Source organism: Orycteropus afer, unplaced genomic scaffold, assembly GCF_000298275.1.
Source record: "Orycteropus afer afer isolate SDZICR_OR568_19922 unplaced genomic scaffold, OryAfe1.0 scaffold00001, whole genome shotgun sequence".
Lineage (NCBI taxonomy): Eukaryota > Metazoa > Chordata > Mammalia > Tubulidentata > Orycteropodidae > Orycteropus > Orycteropus afer.
The window spans coordinates 18,371,939-18,380,770 of record NW_006921588.1 but is presented as its reverse complement, the minus strand read 5'-3'; positions in this window follow the sequence as shown (position 1 = coordinate 18,380,770).

The following is an 8,832-nucleotide window of genomic DNA, read 5'->3' as shown; positions in this document are numbered from 1 at the left end:
GCTGGTGCGGGATCGGGCAGTGTTTCGTTCTGCTGTGCATGGGGTCGCTATGAGTCGGAAACGACTCGACGGCACTTAACAACAACAACAACAACAACAGGGTTGTGAAGGCTGAGATCCCCATGGCCCATCATATCTTTGGACTAATTGTTTCCATATGACTTCAATTTTCTTCGCTCTTCCTTGTTCCAGATGAGGGGAGACCAATTGTTATATCTTAGATGGCTACTCAAAAGCTTTTAAGACCCCAGTCGCTACTCACCAAAGTAGGATATAGAACAAGATTTTTATGTACTATGTTGTGCCAAGGAAGTCTGGTAGCTCAGTGCCTAAGGCACTTGACTGCTAACCAGAAGATTGGAGGTTCAAATCCACCAGCCACTCCTTGGAAGGAAGGTTGGGCATCTACTTCTGTAGTGAGACTGCCTCGGAAACCCCAGGAAGGGTCACTATGAGGCCGGGCCGACTCGACGGCACATAACAATAACAACAACATGTTGTGCTAGTTGAGCTTGTGTCCCTTGAGACCATGGTCCTGAGCCCACAGGCTCAGTAACTCTCTCCCCCAAGGTGTTTGGTTGTTTCTGAGAAGCTCAATATATAAAAAAAAAATTAAACTTGCAAAAATGTTAGAATAAAATTCCATAAATTGGATCATCACTGAATATGCTAAAGCAACACTTCTAATGAGAAAAACATGCAGGACTAAGTTTTAAAATAAAAGGTAAATTGATTGCATGTTAGGATTAAACACATATTAGATTTAAATAATAAAAGTGTGTTGAGATTTCAGTAGGTGAAAAACAAATTTAACCTCCCTGACAGTAAGGAAAATATGAATGAAGAGTTGATGTATTGCCTCTTTCACTCTGTAAAACCTTTGCCTGCAGATTCTCTGACGGCTTTACAAATGACTGAGTCCTCTGGGAGACTGCGTTTGGTTTCTCAGATGTATTCACTCATAAAAGAGTCATAGTTTGTAATAAAATCACTCCAAATATTAAAATAAAATGAGAGTGAGAACCATGTGTGCAATTCTCTGCAAAGCTGAGAAATAAAATGCTCTCACTTTAGACACCTTATCAAGTGCTACAGCAGTGAAAATAATTCAGTTCAGGAGTTTACGCCTGACATCCCAGATGACTGCACAGTTGGAAGATGTGGCTGCCTTGACTCTGGCAGACAATGGAGGTATTTATGAGGCAAAATGCAAATTCCTTTCCCAAAAACTTTCCCCTGATGATACAAGGCCTGAAGAAATTGGCCATTAAAGATAGCTGCAAATGGGAAGGACTTATCCTGATGCAAACTGGATGGTAAAATTAGCTGGTGGCTTTAGTCTTTTCCATGAGAAGGGATTTCTTTTGGTTCTCCAAGAAGACTTGACATTATCAGGGCACAGTGTGGACACCAAAGTCTAGCTGGGATGAATTTGAGCAAATAGACAGGGAAAAGAGGACACTAATTCCAAGTGATCAAACTGGAGCTCTACCAGTGAGATGTTAAATGCTACCAGTAGAGTTCCTCCTACTTACTGGAGATATAAACCCTTGGCATCGAGTCAATTACAAATCAGTAGCAACCCTCATTGGAGTTCCAAGTTGGTAAATCTTTATGCCAGGAGAGTTCCTCATCTTCATTCCATGAAGCAAGCAGATGGTGGGTTTGAACTGTCAATCTTCTGGTTAGCAGTCAATTACCTTCGGTACTGTACTACCAGAGCTCCTTGATTGGATAAATACATACATACATACATATATATATATATATATATATATATATATATATATATATATATATATTTACATGTCCCATTCCCCTGTCCCTTATAACAAACCACTCATCCTTTTACTTGATGGATTTGATTATGCTAGATATTTCATACATATGAAATACATACTTGGCACACTATTTTCAAGGTTCATCCATGTAAGGGCATGTATCAGAACTTCATTTCTCTTTATGGGTGAAAAATATTCCATTGTGTGTAGATACAACATTTTCTTTACCCATCCTCTGTTGATGGGCACTGGGGTTGTTTCATTTTTGGCTATTGTGAATAATGCTGCAGTGAACATTGGTATTTGTCTTATCTACTTTGTCTTAACTAGTTATCTAGCACAGCCCTAGTGGAAATTCCACAAGTAGGTGGCTTTAACAAAGAAATTTATTTTCTCACAGTTTAGGAGGCTAGAAGTCCTAATTCCAAGTACCAGCTCTAGGGGAATGATTTCTCTGTCTGCTTTAGGGGAAGTTCCTTGTCTCTTTCAGCTTCTCTTCCTTGGTTCCTTGTTGATCTCCACGTAGCATCAATCTTTCTCCATTTTTTTTTTTTTTTTTTTTTGCTTGCTTCTATGCTCAAACTACTCCTTTTAATTCTGAAAAGTGATTGGCTTAAAATATACATAAGGGCCGATACCACAGAGGTTGAGGAGGACCTCACTACCCTAAGGAAGAGCCTAACTAACTAACTACTAACTTACTGCTGTGAAGTCTGATCTGACTCATAGTGACCCCTCCTTGAGTTTCCAAGGCAGTATCAGTACAGAAGTAGATTGCCCAACCTTCCTTCCAAGGAGTAGCTGATGGGTTTGAACCTCAGCCTTCTGGTCAGCAGGCAAATGCCTTAGGCATTACACCACCAAAGCTCCCAAAAGAAGAGCCCAGAGCAGAGTATATCCTTTGGAACTGGGGTTCCTGTGTTGAGAACCTCCTAAACCCAGAAGAGAGAGAGAGAGAGAGCTGTAAAACAGAAGACAGCACAAGATGGCAAGAAATGGAGGCAATCACAGCAGAGCCCAACAGGAGAGAAATGGCAGCAACATGAGTGGTGAGAACCATGACACTGGTAGATGACTACAGTGGCTTTCCAACTCATGGAGAGAGAGTTGAGTGCCTTTGGCAGGAGGCTTGCTGGCGGAATAAGGTGCTTCTGGGCACTTGTCAGTGGAGCTAAAGAGCTGTAACACTTGCCTGACTAGGCACAGCTGAGAGAAGTCCTATCTACAGGCACGGTTGAGAAGAAGCTGGGAGCTGTCTTGGTTGGAAGTCATCTTCATCAAAGAACTATAGCCTGTCTCCTGAGTCATATTCTATTATTTCCAAGTTGATTCTAATCCTGAGTTGTAGCTTGTTAATGCCCATGCTGTCAAAGGGCTGTAATCCATTACATGGGGAAGAGATGGTCACTTTAACAAATAGTGCTGGCAAAATTGGATATCCATTTGCCGAAAACTGAAACAAGAACTGTACCTCACACCATACACAAAAACTAACTCCAGATGGATCAAAGACTTAAATATGAAACCTAAAACAATGAAGTTCCTCAAGGAAAAACTAGGGGCAAATTTAGGGGCCCTAATTTATGGCACAAACAGACTGTCAAGCATAACCAAAAATACACAAACAGAAGAAGATAAACTAGATGAATAGTACCTTCTGAAAATTAAATTTTTATGTGCTTCCAAAGACTTCTCCAAAAGTGTAAAAAGAGAACCTAGAGATTGGGAAAAGATATTTGGCAATGAGGGTTAGACTTATGTTTAAAATTTATAGAAAATTCCAACACTTCAACAACAAAAAAGACAAATAATCATCCAATTTAAAAAAATGGGCAGAAGTCATGAATAGACACTTCACCAAAGAGAATATTCAGGCAGCCAACAAACACATGAAGAAATGTTCATAATCATTAGCCATTAAACCAAACTCACTGCCATCGAGTCAGTCCCGACTCATAACGATCCCTTCTCCTTGGGGTTTCCGAAGCAGTATCTCTACAGAAGTACATTGCCCAATCTCCTTCCCATTAGCTATTAGAAAGATGTAAACCAAAACAACAATGAGATACCATCTGGCCCCAGCACCAATTGCAAAGTTCAACAAGACAGAAAATAACAAATGCTGGCAAGGATGTGGAGAGTTTGGGACTCTCATACACTGCTGGTGGGACTGTTAAATGATACAACCAGTGTGGAAAATAGTATGGTGATTCCTTAAAAATTTGGAATTAGAAATACCATTTGATCCAGCAATCCCATTACTAGGTATATATCCTAAAGAAGTGAGAGCCAGGACAAAAACAGATACATGCACACCTGTGTTCACTGCAGCACTATTTACAATAGCAAAAAGATGGAAACGACCTAGGTGTCCATCCACAGAAGAATGGATAACCAAACTATGGTACATACACACAGTGGAATACTATGCAACACTAAAGAATAATGTAGAATCTGTAAAACACTGCATAACATGGATGAACTTGAAGGACATAATGCTGAGTGAAATAAGTCAACCACACAAGGACAAATATTGTATTAGTCCATTACTATAAAAATTCAAGGAAAGGTTTACATATGGAAGGAAACTTTCTTTGTTGGTTATTAGGGGTGGGAGGGGAAGGGAGGAAACACTGCAAAAAAAAAATGTTGTCAAGTCAATTTTGACTCATAATGACCATGTATGACAGAGTAGAACTGTCCTCATGAGGTTCCAAGGCTGTAAATGTTTATGGAAGAAAACGACTATATCTCTCTCCCACGAAGAAGCTTAGTGTGTTCAAACCACTGACTACTCAGTTAGCAGCCAAGTGTTTAACCACTGAAACACCAGGGCTTCTCCCAGTTGGGATTACATCCACATGTATAGGGGTTAGGATTTACAAGACATATTTTGGGGGGACACATTGCAATTCACAGTAGTGTACATTTTGTCCCAGACATTTCCATCCCTGAGCTGCCCTAGAGTTCTGAATTCCAGTAGATCCTTTTAAGGTGGGAGGGAAAGCAGGGTTTGAGTTCTAGTCTGGAGCATTTCTGTGGTATCTTGTGTTTAGGGTCTTGGAAGTACCCCTTTGGTTAAAAGGAAGTCTCAATACTGTCTTAGGGACTAGGCTTTACTCCAGAGCCATTACAGGTGTACCAAGAAGTCAGGTAGCCTCTTTTGGCCCGAGGTAAACATTTATGTGGTCACTTTGGCATTCTGATTCTAGGACATTTCTAATTCCAGACTTATTCTAACAGACTGATCTAAGGTCTACACTGAACTCTTGACTAATGGTGGAAATAATTTGCAAGATTGATAGAAAGGATTGTGTGCCCTGTACTGGCAGCCTACATCAGGAAACCCATGGGAAATCACCTTGTGGGGCATATTAGGACTTAGACATTGAAAATAAAAGGCAGGAAAATAGAGAGCCTGGGTCACCAAGGTCAGAGAGGACCAATAACAACACTGAATCAGAGATATGGTTCCTTCCCAACATTCAGTATAGGACAGACTTGGCCCTGATGATGAGACAAAGCTAAACTTTCAAGGAGAGGGGACAAGCAGGGCACCTGAGGACAGGTAATTCAGGAAATGGAGAACCAGAAGACTGTTATTGCCCCTAATCTGCTTTGTTTTGTTAATATCTCAACACCGTGTCCTTTCCTTGTGTACAAAGAAAGCCTGTGAGGTCTCAACTCTTAACCCCTTGGGTAAACTCCCACTCTGAACATCAGTCTGAGAGATGTTGGAGAGCCTGTAAGCCTTGCATAAGTCTGACAGAGCAGTCTATCGATCTATTTCCAGCGCAGAGTGGGTTGCAAGGAAAAGTTGAGCAAGGGTGCGTGGGAGGGGGTGATGGCGTATATGAATAGATGCTGATTCTACTCATTTCACTCTCAGAGGGAACCATTTCTGACCTTGTCCCCAGATTTGAGCATGCTCTGTCACTGGAATGGGTGATCTCCTAGCATTGCTTTTGGACTCCCTTCTGTTAAAAAGTGGCATGAACACTGTTGAAACAACATTTTAGCCCTTTTATTTGGAAAGCAGGTTTCAGAAATCTTGATAGAAATGGGTAAAAAAAATACAGTTTTCGTTTACCTCTTGCATCTGTGTACTCTAAGCCGAGCCCATTAGTCCCCAGTGTAAGCCAGGCCCATTAGTCCCCAGTCTGCATTGCTCCCTGTGGGCTCGGCTCTGCTCAGTTAGGTGGCATCTATGAGAAGGTTGTTGTTGTTATGTGTCGTCGAGTCGGACCCGACTCACAGCGAACCCTCCTTGGGTTTTCGAGGCAGTATCACTACAGAAATAGATTGCCCAACCTTCCTTCCCAGGAGCAGCTGGTGGGTTTGAACCATCAGCCTTCTGGTTAGCAGTTGTGATAGTTGGAGCTGTGTGTCAACTTGGCTGGACCCCAGTTCTGTGTGGTTGTTCCCATGATGGGAACAGATGACTGTGTTCTGAGTGGCCAGTCTGCCCAAGGGGAGTTTCCCTAGGGGTGTGGCCTGCTTCCAAGATATCAAGGACATCCTGGGAAGAGCCACATTCTTTGAGGGATTGGAACCCTGGTGTGCGGACTACAAACTTCCGTGAGTGAGCAGCCCACCACTCGGCCAGGAGATCTTGGATTCGCCTTTTGTTGGAGTCGACAACCAGTGTACTGCCTGCCAGTGTTGAATTTCTTGGCCCCCTGTGCTTACGGAAGCTAAGGCTGCCGCCAGCCCGTTTCCTCCAGAGACTTGGACTTGCCGGCTTCTATACGCTTGTGAGCCATTTTCCTAAGATAAATTTCTCTCTCTATCTATAAATATATATATACACTTTGCTGGTTTTTGTGTTTCTCTAGAGAACCCAATCTAACACAGCAGTCAAGTGCCTTAGGCACAACGCTACCAGAGCTCCCAGTACTGGATAGCACCTACCTTACCTTCTTTTCTAGATTCCATGTAAACCTTGACCTTTTTTTAAAAAATTTTGTTGTCTCCAGAATTGACTACAATTTACCATAACGCAACAGCTCACCTCCCACTTCCTCCTGATAGTTACCTCTTCCCTGTGTCCATCCCCCTATGCACTCCTGCCCCCTGACCTGCTTCCCTGTGCATAAACATCCCTTCTTTCCCCCATGATTGTTCTCTCCAAGGAGTGTATCTACCTAGTGTTAATATTACCTTATATGCCTGTCTTTTGTTTGGCTGGAAGCCACCGGTATGGGTTCAATTCCAGACCTGAAGGGTAGTGAGGGGCCATAGTCTCAGTGGTTCCACCAGGCTCTATCAGACCAGCAAACCTGGTCCCTTTTTTTTTTCCCCAAATGATTTTGAGTTTTGTTCCACATTGTTCTCCCTCTCTATCCAGGACCTCCTACATGGATCCCCCTCTGAGTGGTTGACAGTGGTAGCCAGGCACCATTTAGTTCTTCTGGTCTCATAGTCATATAAGCTGCAGATCATGTGGTATACCAGTCACTTGGACTAATTGTTTCCATGTGTCTTTGGTTTTCTTCATTCTTCTTTCCTTTGGACGAGGAGAGACCCATCGTTGCATCCAGATGGCTGCTTGCAAGCTTTTAAGATTCCAGTCTCTACTTGCCAAAGTAGGAGGTGGAACAATGTTTTGTGTAATATGTTAAGTCATTTGAGCTTGATGTCCCCTGTGGCCATGGTCCTGAGCCCACAGGTCCAACTATTTGGTCCCTCTGGGTAGCTGGCTGTGACCAAGAAATGACTACAACCTCGTCCCTTGTCGCCTGTACTATACATCTGGGAATTCTTACAGAACATACAAATACACTTGTAGAAGCATTGTCTGCCAACCCTATACAGGGTCTTGGGTACACTCCCCCCCTGCATAGACATACCTAATAGTTCAGCCTGTCCACCCATCTATCCACCTGTATACCCATGTTTGCCTTCACTGACAACGCAGTACTGTATGTGCAAAAGGGTTCATCTTTGTTGGCAGACCTTGATTTTGTGTAATTTCCTACATTATCCTGAATAAAGATTTCACCCTGAGGTTTTGATATTTTAAAGTTATCTCTTAGATTATAGGCATCTATATTCATTCATTACTTCATTCATTCACTCTTTCAAGAAACATGTATCATGTGTTGTTATCTATCAAGCACTATTCTTGGTACTCTGCTCTAGATACAGCAATAAAAGACAGTGTTTTTACTTTCAAGTCAGTCACATTCTAGTTGGGAAGGTAAGCAAGCAAACCTCCTCACAGAGGTCTACAAATGTTTTCAAAATCAACTATATATTATTTTTAAATTATCTTCATTAGGATAATGTTGTATCCAGTGTCCAAGATAAGCACCCAGTTATCCTCACTTCCTGGTTTTTATGCCCTTGTATTGCTCTCTCCCATATTAAATAAGTGTCAGTCTGTGTGACCAATGGAATATAACACAAGTGATGGTGTATGACTTCTAAGGTCATAAAAGGCATCACATCTTCTACCTGGGTCTCATATAATGCTCACCAGCAAGCCAAATAATATGAAGACACTAAAGTGGCCCATGTAGAGACTACCTATAAAGGAACCAAGGCCCCTGGCTAGCCAGCATCAACTTACCAGCCCCATGAGTGATCATCTTGTAAGTAAATAGTCCAGTGCCAATCAAACCTTCAGAAGACTGAATCCCTGATCAACATTTGACTGAAGTTCTACCCCAAGTTCTTTCATATTATGTTGTTGTTGTTAGGTGCTGTCAAGTCAGTTCTGACTCATAGTGATCCTATGTACAACAGAAACACTGCTTTGGTCCTACACCATCTTCATAATCATTGCTGTGTTACAGCCCATTGTTGAAGCTACTGTGTCAGTCCATCTCATTGAGAGTCTTCCTCTTTCTCTGACCTTCTGCTTTACCATGCATGATATCTCTCTCCAGGTATGGTCCCTCCTCATAACATGTCCAAAGGACATGCGATGAAATCTCACCATCCTCACTTCTAAAGAACATTCTGGCTGTACTTTTCCCAAGACAGATTTCTTCATTCTTCTGGAAGATTATGATATATTGAATATTCTTCACCAACACCATAATACAAA